The sequence below is a fragment of the Mya arenaria genome, chromosome 9 (assembly GCF_026914265.1).
Source record: "Mya arenaria isolate MELC-2E11 chromosome 9, ASM2691426v1".
Taxonomy (NCBI): domain Eukaryota; kingdom Metazoa; phylum Mollusca; class Bivalvia; order Myida; family Myidae; genus Mya; species Mya arenaria.
In genome coordinates, this window is record NC_069130.1 from 39,802,424 (window position 1) to 39,823,225 (window position 20,802).

Below are 20,802 nucleotides of genomic sequence, written 5' to 3' on the forward strand. Positions count from 1 at the left end.
ACCTCAAGGTCACGGTGACCTTGACCATTGACCTACTGATCTCAAAATCAATAGGAGTCATCTACTAGTCATGAACAACTATGAAGTTCCTGGGTACAAGCTTTCTTTAGTTATTGAGCAGAAACCATTTTTAAGCTTAAGGTCACTGCCAACATAACATTTTTTACCTGAAGGTAACCTTGACCTTTGACCTTTTGATCTCAAAATCAATAGGAGTCATCTAATAGTCATGAACAACTAGCATACCAAGTATGAAGTTCCTGGACCCAAAGGATCTTTAGTTATTGAGTGGAAACCGTTTCTTCACCTCAAGGTCACGTTGACCCTGATCTTTGACCTAGTGACCCCAAATTCAATAGGGGTCATCTACTAGTCATGACCAACTAGCATACCAAGTATGAAGTTCCTGGGTCTAAGAGTTCTATAGTTATTGGGCGGAAACGAAGTGTGACGTACTGACTGACTGACTGACAGACTGATGGACTGACTGACGGACAGGGCAAAAACAATATGTCTCCCCATGAATGGGGGAGACATAAAGATATTACACGCAAATGATTTTTACATGGAAGGTCACCACGACCTTGACTATTGACCTTGTTACCCCCAAAACAATTGGGATCATCTAGACATCATGACCAACCTCACTTCAAAGTTTGGTGAACCTAGATCAAAGCATTCTCCTGATATTGCACGGAAATATTTTTTTACATTAGAGGTCACAGCGACGTTGACCTTTGACCTTGTGACCCCCCAAAATATAGGAGTTTTCTAAACCTCATGATCAACCTCCCTACCAAGTTTGGTGAACCTAGGTCAAACCATTCTCAAGATATTGAGCGGAAATGTTTTTTACATTGGGGGTCGCCGCGACCTTGACCTTTGACCTAGTGACCCCAAAAACAATAGGGATCTTCTACACCTCATGACCAACCTCCCTACCAAGTTTGGTGAACCTAGGTCAAACCGTTCTCAAGATTTTGAGCAGAAATGTTTTTTATATTGGGGGTCGCCGCGACCTTGACCTTTGACCTAGTGACCCCAAAAACAATAGGGATCCTCTACACCTCACGACCAACCTCCCTACCAATTTTGGTGATCCTAGGTCATGCGGTTTTCCAGTTATCGATCGGAAACGAAGTGTGACGTACGGACGGACTGACGGACTACCGGACTGACGGACAGGGCAAAAACAATATGTCTCCCCCAGAGAGGGGGAGACATAATTACTTTGTTTCATGCTGGTTATAAATGAATTCCAGTCGTGGCCATGAGATTATATCATTTTCTAATGAAACAACATCTGCGTGTTTTTCAATTTTTTTAAACTATTTTGTTTGCCCTTCTATTTTAGCATTACATTAGGAACTTAATCTATACTTAAGCAGTTAAACAAGACTTAAAATATCACAAACCAAATGGGATAAAAAGTGGGTCAGTTACATCAAGGTTTTTGACTTATCCCTCAATACTTCTTAATACAATTCAACATTCTGTAAAAACACATATGCATTGTTTCTTTTTTTATAGCCACCTGGTTGCTGAAGCCCTAGAGGACCTTTATGTTTACAGCAAAAATGTAATAATTTAGCAACATATATAGGCAATTGCTAAACTCTGTTCTGTTAATTTTGTGCCAAATTTAGCATTTAAAACCAGATACCAGATACTTTCAGTTTTTGCTTGTTTGTTCGGTTTCTTTTATTGCATGATTTTTTCAAGAAGCAATCAGTTCAGTATATATAGTATAGAGTTACGGTGTTTTGACTGTCAATGAATCCAAGATCACTATTTGTATGTTGTTGAACTGATATGTTAAATATAAAAAAAACAGCTGTCAGTACAGAAAAGAATGATTGTGCTTTTGAGAACACTGAATTGTATTAACTTAATTTGACACTGTACATATTGCAAGCATTTTTTCAGATAAATCTATATAAATTAATATAATAGATAAATGTAGCCTCAATTTGTGCATATTATCATTTGTGAATAATTCAATAGCCTCATGATGGCATTCTGTATAAATAATATTATCATTAATGATTTTAATTGTTTCAATTTTTTTCATATATAAATGGTTTTGGAATGGAAATTTGGGGCTTGCTCTATTTGCTGGTACACTGAACAAATATGTATGAAATAGTGCTTAGTAAAGCTCAGCTGGCAGTTATTCACTGGGTTCTTATTTTGGGTGTGTTCCAAAATATCACTGACTTGATTACTTTTTAGCTGTACTATTCGAAGAATAAGGAGAGCTATCCTTATAAAGTCACCCGAGCGTCGGCGTCGGCGTAACCACTTACGTTACAGTTTGTGTACCACCTCAAATATTTTCAAAGTGCATTGACATATGGCTTTGAAACTTTGCACACTTGTTCACCATCATGCCCCCATCCTGTACACAGGAGGTCACAGTATTGATCATTTTGACAGAATAAAGCCCCTTTTTCTACTTAGAATTTACGTTAAAGTTTGCGTACCACCTCAAATATTTTCCAATTCAATTTATGTAAATATTTCAGCAGATCATGTATTGCAATGAAATCTAATCTAACAGTGATCTATGCATGTTTCGCCAAAGGTTTTCAATCAATACACCAAAAAAAACGGCGGAATAGTCGAGCGCGCTGTCTCTGTGACAGCTCTTGTTTGTATATGAGGAAGAATTCACTGTCCTGCATTTTCAGTTACATCTCAAATAATTGGATTTAGTTGTAGTTTGCGTTTTTTCTATGCTTCCAGTGTTGTAATCATTAGAAAGACAACATTGATGGAATTTTATGTGTATAATAATAATTTTTAAAAATACAGGAACTAGTTATTTTTAATAAAATTTGGTCAGTTTTGTTGGACATTTGATGAACATTTTTACCGTGGGTTCAGAAAACTGATATTGCCTCCTTCAGCACTTTGGACTTTTGATCGCTTCAGACGATTTATCTTTATAGAAAGGTATATTTCCCAACGTCCATTTGCCAAATAAGCATTTGGAAGAGTTGAAAACATATAAATCCTGATTTAATCTGAAGAAAACATGATGTAACATTTCGTGTCAAATATGTTACGTCTCGAATCGCTTGTTTTTTTGACAACAACAGACATGTATAATTCACTTTAGTGACCTGTTTTTAATTTTACCGAGGTCAGGTGTTCATTTGATGAAAACAATAGTTCCCATAAATACGTACAAAACGTGTATTGATCGACCGAAATATTTCGCCTGAAGTCGTGTCTCAAATGTTACGTCACAAATAATTCAGTCTGTACAAAAGTCATTATCATATTGCAGGACACAAGGTCCTGCAATACAGTCTACATTGCAGGACCGGACCAGTTTTTGCAGGACCAAACATTTTATGTACATTTTTGTGAAAGTCAGGGCTTTCAACAGGGTCTAAACCCAATGGTCAATGACTCTTAAAATCTGATTTTCAGGAGTCAAAATCAGATCTTCAAGTGTCATTGTCCGTGTTTTTCTAAATACATGGTCTTACTTCTTAATTATAGTTTTCCACTGTCGTATGAGGGCATTGCAAAGTACATGATTATCTATTAAAAACTAATACATATATACATTTTTTAAACTGATATAGACATGGTTTTAAGCATTGTTGTTTTTTAAACCATCGTATTAAGTGAAAAAACAGAAGGTATCCGTTAATTTGCATAATGGGCGGAGTTATCACGTCATTGAGTTTGAGTGCTACTAATTAACATGGAAACCGATTAGATTCCAGATCGATAATTAGTTGTCATTGCGGGTGTTAATTGCTCTTGACTTTAATTGATAAAAAGACATTTAGATCATGTCTTGCAAATGATTAATATTACAAATTTATGATGCTTCATTTTCGGGTCATTTACGATTTTGAATGCGTCAAAACCCGGGGTGCTCGGGTCGATAAACGCCCTGATTAAGTTGGTTTGATAAAGTAAACATAGGTTGGTTAATAAAATTAACAAGATACACATTTGACACATTTTTATTATATCATTTTGCCCCAAAAATTATTGCCGGACAAGCGGGCCTACAATATAGCTGTGATTGTCGGACCTCGCCATTTAATATCGGCGGGAGCCGAGGTCAGACAAACTTTCGTACAGACTGATAATTCAGATTTTGTTCATGTACCAAGCCCTTTGTGTATTCCGACAAACTTTAACTGTGTGGCATATAGCTAATACCGTGACAGGAAAGTAGCACCGAACGCGCGCATTGATACTGTGTAGTATATCCAAGATGGCGGAACAAGCAAACCATGGGTAAGTGTTGTCGTGGAAGTTACGTCCTAACAGATTGAGGTGGGCTTATTTCATTCAGTTTCATGACATTAATTGATGCAGCTTGTATATTTCGCCTGTACGGGTGCACAAACTTATGATTTGTCTCAATTGTCTTGAGGTTTAAAACATTCGATTTCACGCGCGTTCAGTTGAAATGTGTTGTAAAGATCGATCCAAAGCTGGTATTTTGGTGTCTTATGTTAAGTCTATGAAGTCATTGTGTTTACATCGGTACACGCTGTATTTTAAGCAGTCATAATTCGCAATTTTGCATATAAACTAGTGATGGGCAATCAGTTGAATTTTACAATCGATTATCGGTTACAATCGGAGACCATCAACCGATTAGACATTGGCTATAATCTGATATTATAAAGCAGTGGTTGCTAGTGATATACTTGTAGGTAATGGGTATCACTTCGTCTCTGTAAGCTGAATTTAATGTATGAACCAAATAATAGAACTTACATATTTATTTTTCAGGAAACTAACAAACATAAAAGAGAAAAAAATATTTTGAAGTTAAAAAGAAAAATTAAACTGAAATGTATACATCAGAAATTTCAAAGTCACCAGTATGAATCTACCAGTAAATGTTTGTTTAGAAATATTGTCTGGTCAATGAGATATGGGTTTATTCTACACTGTTTTTTTTCACTTTTAGGGGAATGGGGCCAGGGCCCGTCAGGAGGGGAAAATCGCGTCGTAAAAGGGCAAAAAGGGGAAAATGTATAAATGCAAAAATCATTAAAGCTTTGCCTTCCTCTTTAATAAATTGATCATATGCATATACATAACAAGATCAAAGTGAAAGTGAAAGCAATCTACAAAGCAATATCTCTTTGTTTCATATTGTAAAGGTTGATTATGTTGTCAATGTTCCTTGCTGACAGTTCTTTTGGCACTCTCATCCATATTCTTATAAGACTGTCAAGTGTGTTGCCCCGTAGTTTATTCCTAGAAGGCGTACAGAGGGAATTCATAAGACTGAAGCGTGTTGTGCGACATTTTGATTTTTAAGATTGACGGGACGCTTGTTTTTTCGTATAATCGTAATATAATTAATTTTCCGAGCGCTTGAACGATACCGATCAATCAAGGGAGACTAGCACGTATGATCACTACGTGTAAAATGCGGCGCCAAACTGCGTTTACCGTATTGAAAAGTGCCGTAATTACGATCGGCAAAGTTATTTTAGAGGACGATTTTGACATCGTCGGGAGGGGAATTTTTTACTGAAATAGGGGAAAAATATATACTTTTTGGAGAGGGGAATGGGGCCGAATTTCGGCCCCAAATCAGGCCTAAAAAAAACACTGTTCTACATCTCTTCTTGCTCATCACTAGCTAAAGAACTTCAGCGAACACGTTATATATTACCTTTTCGGATGTGTTCGCTGAAGGGAACGCCGTATCCAAACCCTACCAGAATTCGTGACATTTTTATGTCACGCTATTATTTCACTTGTATGCATTGTACAGACAAAATAGCTGTATCCTTAGGTTAATGAACTAAAATGTAGTTCACAAACTCATTTTCAAAACCAAAAAACGCTTTTAAGATAGTTGATTTAGCATTTTAATAAATCCTATTACAAGCATTCCTTATCTAGGTCATATTTGTGTTCAAATTTAATCACGTGACACCAAGATTTTCAGAAAATACCCATGTGACCTAGTGTTTATTTTGCTGTTATTTTTTCTATTTTGAATAATTAATAAATAACTGATAACAAATTTGGAATAAATGAATTGTTTTTACTTATCAAAAGGTATTTACAGCCTTACTGCAATTGGATTCAACTAAATGAACAATGTGAATCCGATGCTATAAATAGAATCCATCGACGTCATCATGGTCATGTGATTGCATTGCATCATCACACTCAATTGATTCTGGTTGACTTTACTATGGGGGTTACGCCATAACTTTAATGTGTTGTAAACATAAAAAAAAAATATCAACATTAAAGTTATGGAAGCCAGAACTAGCTCATCACCTGTGATCTAGTTACCTTTTTTGCGTAAGCCTTTTTGCAAAGGCAACAATACGCCTTGCTTATGTCAAGGTTTTCTTTGGTTGGAGGTCCTGGTTTGATTTTTCTTAATGCAAAAAAAGAGCCAGACTTTGGTTTTAGCTTTTCCACCCGTATAATTGTACAGCATATCGTCATTGTCGTCTGCCATTCTTACGAATTGTACCCAAAGAAAAATGAGCGGAAATGTCGGCAAGATAAAAAAAAATCGTAAATGAATACTGAGTAACATCCCTTGATAAATTTGTTTGATGTTCCGCGATAATCAATTATGATAATTTACAATCGATTATCGCCGATTTTGAAGCTTTCCGATCAATTTTCGATTATAATCGATCATCGGCCCATCACTAATATAAACTGAGTTAATTTTAACCAGATAATTGGGAATTTCTTAAAAAATGCCTGTTGTCACACAGCTCTTATTACACGAATACGTAACGGCGACACCATTCATTACCGATTTTGACATTTGGGTAAAAGAGTCCCAAGTTACGTCCAAATAATTTTGAAAAGCATTTTAAGTCTCTATTGCTAGTAAGAAAGAATGTATAAACATGTTATGTACCTGTGTTACGCAATAATCAAGAGACATATACGAGAAATAAGCCTCAAATAGCTCATATTACTGCCACAAAAGTATATAACTTTACTCTTTGATGTGCGCCTTTGTGTCCAGTTACATTTGGATGTAAAGTCCTAAAACCGATTGTATGCTTCAAAACTCGGCATGGTTTGCTTGGTTTTTCTGCATAAAAAACAACTATTTATGTGACAAAGCATTACAAATTATAATAAAGCAAATGTTTACAACAAAAAAGGGTTCTATTTATAGTGGAATGTCATCGTTACATCACCAATTTTTTAAATAAATTGAAGGCTCATTACTTTTTTGTGTGAAGTGCTTTATTTAAATCTTCTAAGGTATTTTAGAAGTGACAAAAACAAATGCAGTAGCATGTAAAAGAACTTACTAAACTATTGATATATATTTTTTTATGTGGACACCAAGCAATTTGTGATGTAGCAAAACAAGCTGGACAGTGAATTCTTCCTCATATATACTCCAAAACTGAGAAACTGTTCTGAATTATATGTAAAAATGACATTTTGTCAATGACCTTTTCCTAACTACTTAAGAACTCCAGAAAATAAATAATTCATATGCCTCGGTCAAGGTCATTGTCATTACTTGAGATTGGATGTTCTCTCCATCGAGTAACTTTACATCTTTTTTATTCGGTACTTCTCCGGACACATCTACTGACAAATAACAGTTCCTGCAGTCAGCCTATCTTTCCTCGTCTTTCTTGGTTTTAGTTTCCATTTCTTTCCATTGGTGTTGTCTATTTTCCCTGTTGGTCGCCTAACTTGTAGGAAGGAAGAAATCCCACTACCAAAGCTAGTATGGTATTTGGTTATATTCCTATCAAGCACACATTGCAACACATTGTTGTATTCTGTCTTCTTTTCTTGTGAAGTCCCTCCATGACTCAATTTCATATCCTGAAGTCCTCTTTTAATGTTGTTCATATTGACTGTTTCGCTCAGCTTTAAATTTCTTCTAGCACTCTTTGGTAAAATAACACCCTTTTCTTCCAAATTTCTTCTCATCATTGGTGACATACTCTATTAGTTTTTCTTACACTCTTGTTTTACGCTTTGGTGTTGTAGGCATACTATCTTTTACGTTTGATATTGCTCTATATTCTGTACTTCTTGCTTCTTGAATTAAATGGAGGTTCACACATCTCATTACTTATATTTCAGCTGAATTTGTAGCTGTTCTAGACCTGTTAATATCATCGTTGTCTATTGTACCATCTGTTTTTGTTTGATCAATGTTTGTAGTATCTTGGTCTGTTGAAAGACTATTTTGCACACTGTATTTTTTAAGTTTTATCCCCATCGTCCAATTCTGTACTTTAAGCAACTTTAAGCACATTCTTCTTCTTTTTCAGGCTTTCTTTTTCTTTCATTTCTCTATTCTTATTGTTACACGGTGTCTGTCTATGAGTCCGGTTTTCTCGATTAGTTTTGTTTGTGATATTGTCTGCACCTTCTTTCTTTTTGGCAAGCTGTTTCATTTTCTTTTCTCTCCATATTTATTATTGTTTTTTGGTTTCTCTTGGATCACTTTCTCTTCTCCCTTGTCAATTTGCCTATCATGTGTTTTTCCTTTCAGCATCTTTCCTCTTCGTTTCATCATATTTTTCATTTCTTTCTTTTTTCAGTTTTCCCCTGTATCTTCTCATTCTAAGGGCTTTTGCACTCACATTATTGTCAATTTCAGGTATATTTGAATGGTTTTTATTTCTCTGCTTGTCCATTTTTGTATTAATGTTAATTCTAGTCACACCTGAATTTATAAATGGACTTTTCGTACATAGCGTGATTTAAATGTCCCATCCGTAGACATTTACCAGCTTTACTGTACTTCATTTTCTTAACCATAAATAAATTTCTAATAGGCCTCTTTATGTCTGGCTAAAACAGCATAATCCATCCTGTATTTTGGCTACTTATTTTAATTCCCAAACATACACACTATAGAAAAAAATAAGTTAAGGCATGAATTTCAATGTTTTTAGCAAAATATAGAAGTGGAAAAATGAAAATACAAAGGTAATGAGTTGTTTTTAGTAATCCATTGCCTAGTTTTGAATATGTGCTACATTTCTGTCAAAGGAAAGTGGTTCTTTTCGCTTAATATATGCAAATTCTGAGCATTTTATGTGTGTCTACGGATGGGACATGGTGTCTACGGATGGGATATTGACATGTTGAGCTTCATATTTACGAATTACAATCAGATATTGATGCAACAAATAATATATTTGGTCACTGAATGGAAATGCAAAATCTGCCTGGTTGGTTATATGCTAAGCATATTCCTTGCTGGGAAAAACATGCGTCTACGGATGGGACAAAATTTTCTGTATTTTTGGGTGCATACTTAGGCATATAATAAATTTGGTAATGTAGGTATTATGTATAAATTTCTTATTGCTATTGATAAATGAGTTGTAAGTCTTCCAATGGAGGGTCATATTTTCACAAAATACCATATTGCTAATTTTGGCCATTTTGTATCCCTGTATTGAAAAAGCCAGATTTTGGTAACGAAATGGTGGGTTCAGTTATTTTAGTAGTACTCCGTCAGTTTTTATGCAATTTAAATGAAATAACCAGCTACAGAAAGAAGACTTAATTGCTTACTCAATGCTCAAGATATCTGATACAATTATTTTCCAGTATTTTTTCATTTTTATGTTAAAAAAGGGGTAATTTTCATAGGCGGATCCAAGGGGGGGGGGACCGGCGCGCGCCCCCCCCCCCCCTAAAATTTTCCAAGTGTATGTATAAATTATTAATATCGTTCCATCATTGTAGATAGCTTTTAAGGTTATGATTTGCTCCACACAAAAAAATAGATCTCGATTTACCGTGGTTGTATCGAACATCTATTTGGCCACATTGGACTCTTACGAAACATAATTGGTCCGAGACGTCGTGGAACGCTCTTATCGATTAAATTATCTATTATGACGTATTCAGTAGAATGTGTTAGCGTTTGGCTATCCTCCGTTTTTACGGCTATACGCAGGAAGTGAATATCGGACGGCCGAAATACATGCGGGGAATATCGGACACAACAGTTATTTTAATAAAATATGTTCTGGTTTTATTCGACATTGTGTTGAATGTATTAACCCTGAGAAGTCAGTGAAACAGACGTTTGCTCGTCTGTTTCACTTTTCGGACCGTTCGTCATAATGACTAAATACAATGTACAGAATAGCACCCAGAAGACTACGTTCTGTGCAAACAATTTTTTTTTATTTGTCTTCACATTTCTATGACTTTGGAAGTATTTTAAAGTTTATTACTATAAGCGACTGTCTTATGCTAAACAAATCTGTTCGAAAGATTGATATGGCGGGAGAGTCAACCAGCTTTGAATCATATCAGACGCCGAGTAGCTTGTCATCTTATATGGATCCAAGCTGTTTCCATATTAATTATATCATCAGCCGGAAAGGAGTTAATATTTCACCTTCTCTGAATATATTCGCAGAAGTCAGTATAAAGCGACTTAAAACAATCAACTATAAATGAATGGCAGTAAATTTAGAATAAGATCAGTCGCTGCTTTGGATGTACGGCATATGATCTGACTCTGCACTGTTAACAACTCAAAATAACCACATGCCGTCTACATTGATAAGTTAAGACCCTGCTCAGATCAGACGACACGTAACGTAGAATACTTAATCGGACAAAAACATTGTCCTACTGTAGTACACTGCTAACATCATCATCATCATCCTCATTAATCGCCAAGTAAGATATCAATTTTACCGAGTGCAAAAGTCAGAGGTGTCTTTAGATCATAAGACATAAATAAAAGCCTCCACGACAGTTCATGCAAATCTATGTGGATTGCTTGAATTAATGCATTAAATGAAACTTGACATGAGGAGAGTTTCAAACTACCCTTAACATATTTGCCGAGCGTCTAAAACTTTACAAAACAGGACTTTTAAATTTTAAACTTTATAAATATAGCGTAGATCTGGATCTACAACCTTTTATAATTATTTAAATGAATATAAGATTTCTAAATGATTTAATAACATGTGTGTTTCTTATTTACCGACTGCCACCGCCCAGACTTACTTTGTGAGAGGTAGCATCGTTAAAAACTCAATCGACCGTACGGAGAAATTGCTAAAATGAATTACCTTGCGAGCTTTTAATTCACTTTCTGCTCACCGGTCAAATTATTTTGCCGAGGTGTTCCAAATGGTAAAAAAAATATGCTACACAGGATAAAAGATGGGACAGCATTACTGTTGTTGAAGCAAATGGGCTTTTGAAAAGAATAACCGATTCAAGCTTCATCATGTGCTTTACAACAGTACACCACTATTTTGGTTATTTTAGTGGTTTGAGCAAGAAACTCCAAGGATCCTCAATTGATATCATTCAGGCATATGACCTAGTAGAAAACGTTAAGGAGTTGGTAGATCAAGCACGCAATGACGAATCCATCTATGACAAGGTTTTTGATAGAGCAACACAAATGGGCAATTCTGCAAACCTTCCATCTCTGCAGCCACCAAGGCAGTGTTCCCGCCAGACGCAGAGAAGCAATAGTCCTTCAACCTGTCCAAAGGAATACTTCGAACGCGCGTTGTACCTGCCATTTGTGGATGCCATGGTAACCCAAGTTAAATTACGGTTTAGTAGCCTGACAAAACAAGTTATTAGGGCCATTTGCATCATCCACAAGAACCTCAATACGTTGACTGAAGAAAGTGTAGACACAATACTGTCATACTACCGACCGGATTTGCCGTCCCCTACAACATTTCACCAAGAACTAGCTCTATGGCAGCAGTTATGGAATAGACAAGAACACAAGCCATCGGCAATTCATGAAACACTGTCTGACCAAAGATTTTGCCCAATCATGTTCCCAAACATTAACAAGATGCTCAATCTACTGCTATTGGTATCCGCAACATCAAGTAGTGTAGAGAGGGCAAACTCTTCTTTGAGACACGTCAAAAACAGACAGAGAAGCACAATGTCTCAAGATCGGTTCAATGCGCTGATGCTTATGTTTGTACATAAGGACACAGCTATAGACAGTGATGCTGTAGTTGAAATGTACGTTACACAACATCCACGAAAGATGCTTCTGATAAATCCTCTGTCTGAATAGCAAGGTATTCTTCAAGGTATAATGAAAATATGAAGTGTTGGATTTTGATTTGGACAGAATACTTCGTCAGATCCCCAAAGCCATGAGTATGGCAATGACAATGCTTATATTGCATGTAGAGTAGGCTTCTCCATTTGTTCTTGTTACAAAGTTACAGGCAATTTTGGTAGATGTTCTTGGTGCCGTGTGATATTTTACGCAGACGTGTTACATAATTGCATTTCTCTCACTGTAAACGCGCTTTTCCACTGGTTCTATGTTGCTCTTCATGCGACATAATACGTCGAGAGTAAGCTACCGGCTATTCCTCTGATTTAACAGTAAAACCTCGATTATTCAAATTGTGGGGACTATTTTTACAAGCCTGGATCACCCAAATTCGCACCTTGGATGACTCGGACTTTTAAAAAGTGAGCTCAAACCTAGATGCGAATACATAAAGTAATAAAAACTTAATTTTGGTTCCGCTTATAAATTTAAATTGTCTGGAATTCGAGTAATCCGAGTTCGAATAATCAAGGTTGGATTTTTCATGATTATGTTATCTATACAAATAACTGTGTACTTGATTTGGATCCAAGCTTTTAACACTCAAACTACAGTTCGAAAGCAGTTCGGAACGTGCACAATATTTCGTCCGATTCAATTTGATTGTGTTATGCCATATGCAAAATGCTTTTTGGGAAATGATTTTTGTGCAAAATGCGAGATGCTAAATGCTTTTAAAATGCTTCATGCGAGATGCGAAGGAAATCCGTTATTCAGGAGGTGTTACTATATTTAGATTTCACATAGCACGAGCTTCCGTAATTCCGTACTCGGCCATTCGATTGGTCGAAAATGAAACTATTGTTCTATACATGTTGTATATAGCATTTGCATAACGCATTTCGCAAGAAGCATTGAGCCCAGGCGTTCCATAGTAAACACATGCAATAGTTTAAGAGCTTGAGACCGTCGCGAAGGCCTCCGACCCCCTGAATTACCATGAAAACACATGGGGGCCTTAGCGGCCAACAGATGTCAATTTCAGAAGTTACGCCCCCCCCCCCCCCCCCCCCCCTAACTGAGAAACCTGGATCCGCCACTGATTTTGAAATGAAACATTGTAACGACAGTTTTTAGCCACATTTTGGCTATTTGGAGTCTGAAATTAGAAAACGCGTCAAATCAAGCGATGGAAGTCTGTATAAGTTGAGTCGACAGATATATTCTACATATCATGAGACATAAAAAAGACAATTTTAACATAACATGTTAAGAAAATTACAACGTAACAACAACAAAAAGGAAATTGTCATTATATCGTGACCAAGGCGATAGGTTAGTACCATAATATCAACACCTAGCTCAGGCTAGCTGGTCAAAATTTCTAGTCAACTTGATATGTGTTTATATATATATTTGTTCATATTTTACTTTTTAAAATGTCTGTCATTTAATTCTTGATTATAATGTGATTTACTGTGATTTTATGATTCTGTTATCCTCAATCATTGTCAAATTATTTTTAAATGAAAATAAATGATCCCAATCAGAAGGAGTTTATTCTATGCATAGAATTAGTAAATCATATTCATAAAAAGTTCACATATTTACTAGCACATGCATACACAGTTATTATTCATCCATTTTGAAAAATTTATACAGTTATGAAAAGTCCAAAAGCTCTCAAAATTAACTGGACCCGAGTGTTTTCAGCTGAAAATTTGATGAAATTATTAAACAAATCGCATATCTTTAAATACATATATGCGATCTCTAGGGACTTGGCGTGATACAGACCACCAAAGAAGCATCCTATCATGATATCACCTATAGAATGCATAAGAGAGGGACTAAATATATTTAACAGAAAAGATAAACAAACTGATTGTCAGTTTTGACAGCTAAAATCTCGCTTGAGAGAACCCCCAATATCGGAATGTCACGTGATCCGTTATTGGTAAATTTGATTCGCTAATGCCTCATTTCCTCGTACATGCAAACAACGGTCAGTTAATCTGTTTCTGCGCTGAAATTGAATTATTTTATGTCAATCAAAAGAGGAAATATTTTTCTTTTCAACTGTAAATGTTGCAATCTCAGAATGTAAAACGTTTGTTCAATGCACAGCATTGTTTCCATACTGATCCGCTAAGGGTGACTTGACTGTACTTGTGTAGATGCATTGTTATTATACAGTATTATTCATTGTATTTATAGTTATCATTCTTACCTGATTTATATGTTTGTTGTATAACATTTACATAAAGTTTTATTCTATAATACTGCATGTTTCTTTGTATATGTTCTGAGTATCATGTGCCATGTCTCTTCATATCGGAGGAAATAAAGAATCTCTCTTTACTTTTTGACATGACATTTTAGAATAATTAATGCAATTGTGTTAAAAATAAGGTACAGTACAGCCTTTTAGCTTACAGAGTCAGTGATAATATCTAAATAATCATACACAAAATTGGTGATTATGTGTTACTATGATTCACAGCCAAAATAATAAGTGAGGTCAGACAAAAAAGTTTTTTGGGGGGAATGCTGTATTGCGATACATCATTTTAAAGATATTTTATAGTAGAATAAGAGAAGTATGCTCCAGAACTTTTATTGACACATCTGTATCAAACAATCGGATACTTGAAAATGCACCATTGCTGCATTCTCTCTGTCAGATTTTACAGTTATTGCACCAGTAATGTGCCCTGCTCAAAATTGTCTATATGAATGCATATTTTGACTGAAGTTAAACTAACTGATACCTTTAAACAAGTATTTCAAGTTCTACTGCCTCTAAATCTCTGCCAAGCTGGTAGGTATACCGATTTCCAGGACACATGCAAATACCTTCTGAAAATAAAAAGTCATCATAGAAATTTCTTCCGCAAATGTTTCGCGGATTTTTTTTTTAATCCAGCTAAGAAACCAGAAATAAACAAATTAAATAATTATACATGGATCTTGTAATTCAATGGACGTTGCATTTACCTCCCACGTTAACAATAAACTAAATCTAAACTCTTGACAAGGGCTCATTATTTAATTTCCCACTTAAGCTTTTTCGTAGCCAAGATTTCAAGATTTATTTAGATCATGGGTTATTACAACCATGTGATCAGAACAATAACGCTTTAACAAACAATTAATTAAACATATATATATAAACAAAGTGGACATATATTACATACAGTTTCCTATAATAGGAAATACTAAGACAAATAAGTCGAATTGTTTTTAAAGGAGAATGACTATTTGACATTAGATAAAAGGGATTTACAAAATATAGCCAGTTTAATAAGTTCTTTTTTGCCAAGCGTGTTTTTAGATAACCGCCATATTGCTTTCTCATAGAGAGTAGTGAAGGGAAGCAACCGCTGGTAGTCATGATTCACGAATTGAGAGGTGGGTCAAAAGATTTCCCTTGCGCCAGCGTTTTGGACTATTCTATTTCCCGAAAAATACAAACAAATGATTTTACAAATGGACTAAACTGTTCACCAGTATTTATATTTATATTTAGATGTCCAGATGGCTTGTCAAAGTTGAGGCTTTTCATTTTGGTCTTCAAAGTCATATTTTCGATTTTCGAAATGTAATCGGACCATACCATCATATCCCCTTATGAAGCCTCTTACATTGACAAAAGGTTTGTTGTAAGAAAAAAATTGATTGGATATTATAAATGGCTTATTTTCCGAAAATAGGTTGAGCTTGGGATTTCCCAGATTTGTGCGGACAAATGCAAAGGTCGCGTAGGTTATTGCGTGAATTCTTAATCAATATCATCTCATTTAAGAGACTGCAGACGATATTTTTGGTTTATTTATGACAATTGAGCTTTGTTGTATTGATAAACGATAACGTTTATAATATTACAAACATTTAGCATACACATTTTACTTTTACGAAAAGGCATTACAAAAAGGCATGTTTACACGCCCTGTTTACAAGGTTGACAGATACAGTGTGGACATACCACGTGGTTTGTGACGTCACATTTAGTTAAAACGTGAAGTAAAATACCGCTCGACTCAAAAAGGATTATCGCTGTAAGTGTGTTATTTTTATATCAATTTTTATAAAACCTAGCGGAGTCTAAGCGGAAAAATGTACACTACACTCGGTTACTAAGCGGCATGTTGAGTAATTTATAGTTTTTTCAAAAATCGTGGGCAAATGCTGAAAATGGACAAAATATTGTTCGTTATGACGAGAAGCAAATTACGTTTCTGGTCCAAAAAGTTGTTTATATATATATTCACCATGTTTGCCTTAAAAGGGAAGTGTCGGAATGCATATTCTATCCTCAGGATATATACATACCTACAAATTAGGCATACAGTATATAGAAATATCAAATGATTGTATTTTGTTATGACGAAAAGCAAAACCTATTTGATTATGACGAAAAGCAGTTTTTAGGAACAATTGCCGACCTCGCTCCATCTTGCAATGAGTCCACTTTGAGCCTGTTTTGCAATGAGCATCGGTTATATTTTACAGCAATTAAAAGACATACATGACAACTACATGTCACTGCGAAGTATGTCACTCAATTTATTGATCAGAAAACCTCATGATTCCAACAACACGTTGCATGTTCTTCATAAGCTTGTCTGGTATTTTTTGACAGAAATGGAGTTTGTGTCGTCGGTAGGTTAGAAGTGCAACTTGATTAAATGCATATTGATAGACATATGTTGAAGTCTATACATAGTGATAAACCTTGATGTCGAACAACTGAAGCAAAACCATGTTTATTGGCACAATAAAGAGGGTCAATGATTTAATCAAACAAAATGTCTTCTTTTTTCAGACTGATGCGGCCTCCCCTTACCATGGGGAAGCGCTGCAGGCGAGCAAAGAAAAAGCAAGGGGGAGGACGTAATTTCGTTTCATGCAAACATTAAGTGGGAAAAAAATTCATGGCAAACAAAATGGCAGATTTAGAATGAACAGTACTGATTTAGGAACCAACTTTTGCCTGGTAAGTGGACGTTTTCTTAATTTTTTTGAAAAATGTATGCGTCCAGAATGTGACGAAAAAAATTCTTCGATCGACATCTTAGTTAGGTACCATAAGTTTAAAGATAAAAAGGTTATTGAAAAGGTTGTGGCTTAGGAGGCAATGTTTACAAATAAACGTGTTGATTTTATCCACAATTTTTCGTATTTTCTCGGCAAATACATATCGATGCATGTTGTAACTTTGCTTGCATGTATATATTCCTATTTTCAAAACTTGGTTATTGCTCGACTGTACACGTTTCCTGGCCGATTTTTTGTTCCTTAACCCCCCATTTTGTTTATTGCAAGCACATTATCCACATTTTGGTGAAATGCAAAAACAAACTTCTGCACAATTGTTTAGCCTTGAGAGGATACGTTTTTAGTTCTGAGAATCGCTAATGATCACGAGTCTTTCAGTATGGCATATGATGTGTATCATTATTTAAAGTAAACGACTTTTTCACTTCAGGAACTTCACCATGGCCCGATTTAGAAGGCGAACGAGCCTCACGTTATACAGAAAATCACACAAGACCGCAGTGGCAAAGAAATCCGTCAATACAAGAACATAAAATGCTAGCATGTCGTCGATGAAAAAAAAACTCGCTTCTGTGATTACAACCAAAGTAGTTAGATTCTCGGTGTACAAAAAGAGATGTTTAACGTCTTTAACTAGTAACAGAACACCCAAAAGCACACGATTAGCCCTCGAAATACATAAACATATGCGCGTTTAACGCGCCTGATAAAATATATAAAGTATTCAATGAAGTCAATTTCCTACAAGATATTTGAAAACACATTAAAATGATATGATTCGGAAAACACGTCCGCCATGCATTATTCTGAGGAGACGAAAGATTTCTATCGGACTTGTTTGGCACGTTCATTCCCTGCTGTGCATCCCTTGTTTATTGCACTGGGTCACAGAAGGGGACAATTTCCTGTGTATTTGTTTATTGACACAGGGGCATTTAGAGCTGACACTTAGATAGTCTCATTGTCTCACTAATACATAATCAATTCTTGTATAATTTGTATATCTAATGTATTTATTAATTTGACCGATGGAATATAAATAATAAACAAATAAGAGTTATACGTGTTTTAATAGTTATATAACGGATATATTTTAATCCACTTTAAATACATGGTCACCATTGTAATATCCAAATTGTCAAGCATCATGGTTAAATCATATTAATGGGCTTTTATATACATGTATTGAATATAACATTACTTTTATTTTTATTCTAAAGCATTGTAATAATAATAATAATAATAATAATAATAATAATAATAATAATAATAATAATAATAGTTGTATTATAATTTGAAAAAGTAAAAAAAAAACAAAAACACTTTAAGACAAGATCATTTGTTCAATCCTGTAATTCCTTTAACATTACCTCATAACATTATATTAACTTTAGCGCTTATACTTATCAGTTACAAATAAAATTATTCAGGATAATCTTTTTTTGCAAATAAAGGGCCGTAACTCCTAAATGACAAAAGCGATTTCCATGGTTATCGAACTTGATCAAGATATTATGGTCACAATCATGTATGTAAAGTTTGGTGAGGATTGGACACATACTTTTCAAGAATTAGATTGGAAACATATATTTTTGAAGTATTTTTGGCAAAAAAGGGCCGTAACTCCTGAATGACTAAAGCGATTTCCATGACTATCGAACTTGATCAAGATATTATGGTCACAAACATGTGTTTAAAGTTTGGTGAGGATTGGACAAACAGTTTTCAAGAATTAGATCGGAAACAATCTTCGGGACGTACGTACGTACAGACAGACAGACGTACGTACGGACAAGGGCAACCCTATATGCCGCCACTTTGTGGGGGCATAATAAACACAAGAAATCAAAGCAATATATAAACTTTTTTGCATTTTTGCGAGTAATAATCGACCCACATCCTTCCAGATGCCTTAAATGTCAAACTTTTACATGTACATGTGTATCTTTATGATTATGATCGAGATTCTTTTTTATCAATAACCTTGTGACAACTAATGGTCGAAGCTCTCATATACGACCTTGCCATTAATACGAAAATATACGAAACATCTTGAGAATAAACTTCCTTAGCGATTTTAAGTATTGTCATTATAGTTAATTTCCCTACATTGTTACATTTCATAGTGCTTTTTATGTATCTCTAAGTAATTCTTAGAAGCTCTAAGTGACGTTAAGTAGTACCGGTTGTAATGAATAAGAGTTTCAAACCATACCATTGTTTGTACATCCGATTTTCATTACTAAATGTAATTGTCTACAAAGCATCTACTGACGAAGTGTGTGACTAAGTTTCTGTGAAATAAAAATACTTCAGTTGTACAAGAACTCTTCATATTAATTTTGCATGATTGTTTGATCATAAAACTTTGTTCATTGTTAAATTACACATTTGCTGAATTATGAATAATAGTTATGATTTAAACTATATGTTTAAGGTTGGATCTGTCAATTTTTTATCATTAAACCACTTTGAAATTGATTGTCATACTGATTGAGATTATGAATCATATTTAATTACAACTTTTTTAAATTAGTGATATCATTTCATATTGTCTTAAACTACTGACAATATGTTGTAGTACTAATGTACAATTTAAAAAAAACTATAAATTACTCAACATGCCGCTTAGTAACCGAGTGTAGTGTACATTTTTCCGCTTAGATTCCGCTAGGTTTAATAAAAATTGATATAAAAATAACACACTTACAGCGATAATCCTTTTTGAGTCGAGCGTTTGTTTGTTTGTTTATTTGAGTTTATCAAGGTCTGCCCGCGCCCATTGGCTGCATTATGGCTTGACCCCGCCGTGACGCCATCACGACTTAAATTGTGTTTAAATGCCATAAGTGACATGAGATAGAAGTGACAGCAATTCGCAGTCAAATCCAGACATTGGAAGACTTGAAGAAACAGAGTGAGATACAAGAAATCCGGGTGCGATACCCTAGCTCTTTGCGAAGAGACCTCTTGGTTCTTTAACGTGCTCGGTGTAAAGCACCAATACACGGGATACAACTTTCCTGGGTAGAACCAGTACTGAGTACACCACTTTCCCAAGCACTACCCTTTAAATGCCAAGCGCCAGGCAAGGGAGCTACTTGTACCAGCTTTTAACGTCTTTCGGTATGACGCGGCCCGGGATCGAACCCACGACCTCCCGCTCCGTAGGCGGACGCTTAACCACAAGGCCACGGAGACGGTATAAAGCGAGCGGTATTTTACTTCACGTTATAACTAAATGTGACGTCATAAACCACGTGGTATGTCCACACTAAGATATAACAACGGGCATGCGCGAAAGTGTCCGAAGCAGTGTTTGCATACCTGTCGGGAATAAACTACCTAAACAAAATTTAATACCACACAAAACAAAAGGTTCTATAAGAAATAGGGTCTAAATAGCACAGCACTTATCAAACAACATATGCAAAACATGTTCATTGTATACGCCGTGTACCTGTTGTTGGGGCCCTTATCAAAAGGGTGGTAATACAATGACTGCTTTAACATCCCAAGGAAGCGACATACATTAATAATAACTTAAGAAATAAAACAAAATAAAATAAAAAGCACGTTCATTGTATACGCCGTGTACCTGTTGTTGGGGCCCTTTTTTAAAAGGGTGGTAATACAACAACTGCTTTATCATCCAAAAGAAACAGAAAGCATAAATAGTTTTATTTATTTTTTAAATAAAA

The 20,802-nt window shown here is 35.3% G+C and overlaps 2 protein-coding genes and 1 long non-coding RNA gene across 3 annotated transcripts in view; 1 reads left to right on the forward strand and 2 right to left on the reverse strand.

Moving 5' to 3' along the window:
* LOC128203144 (uncharacterized) overlaps nt 1-20,802 on the reverse strand; it is a 175,012-nt gene that overhangs the window by 126,507 nt on the left and 27,703 nt on the right. The window contains exon 2 of the mRNA XM_052904431.1: nt 14,815-14,902. The gene's annotated coding sequence lies outside the window, so the exon portion shown is untranslated. The remainder of the gene's footprint in view (nt 1-14,814; nt 14,903-20,802) is intronic.
* LOC128203147 (uncharacterized protein CXorf38 homolog) overlaps nt 1-20,802 on the reverse strand; it is a 42,918-nt gene that overhangs the window by 19,875 nt on the left and 2,241 nt on the right. The window lies entirely within an intron of this gene.
* Nucleotides 15,761-19,651, forward strand: LOC128203149 (uncharacterized). The gene is made up of 3 exons (XR_008255874.1): nt 15,761-16,101; nt 16,869-17,039; nt 17,532-19,651. It is a non-coding gene; the product is annotated as an uncharacterized LOC128203149 (long non-coding RNA).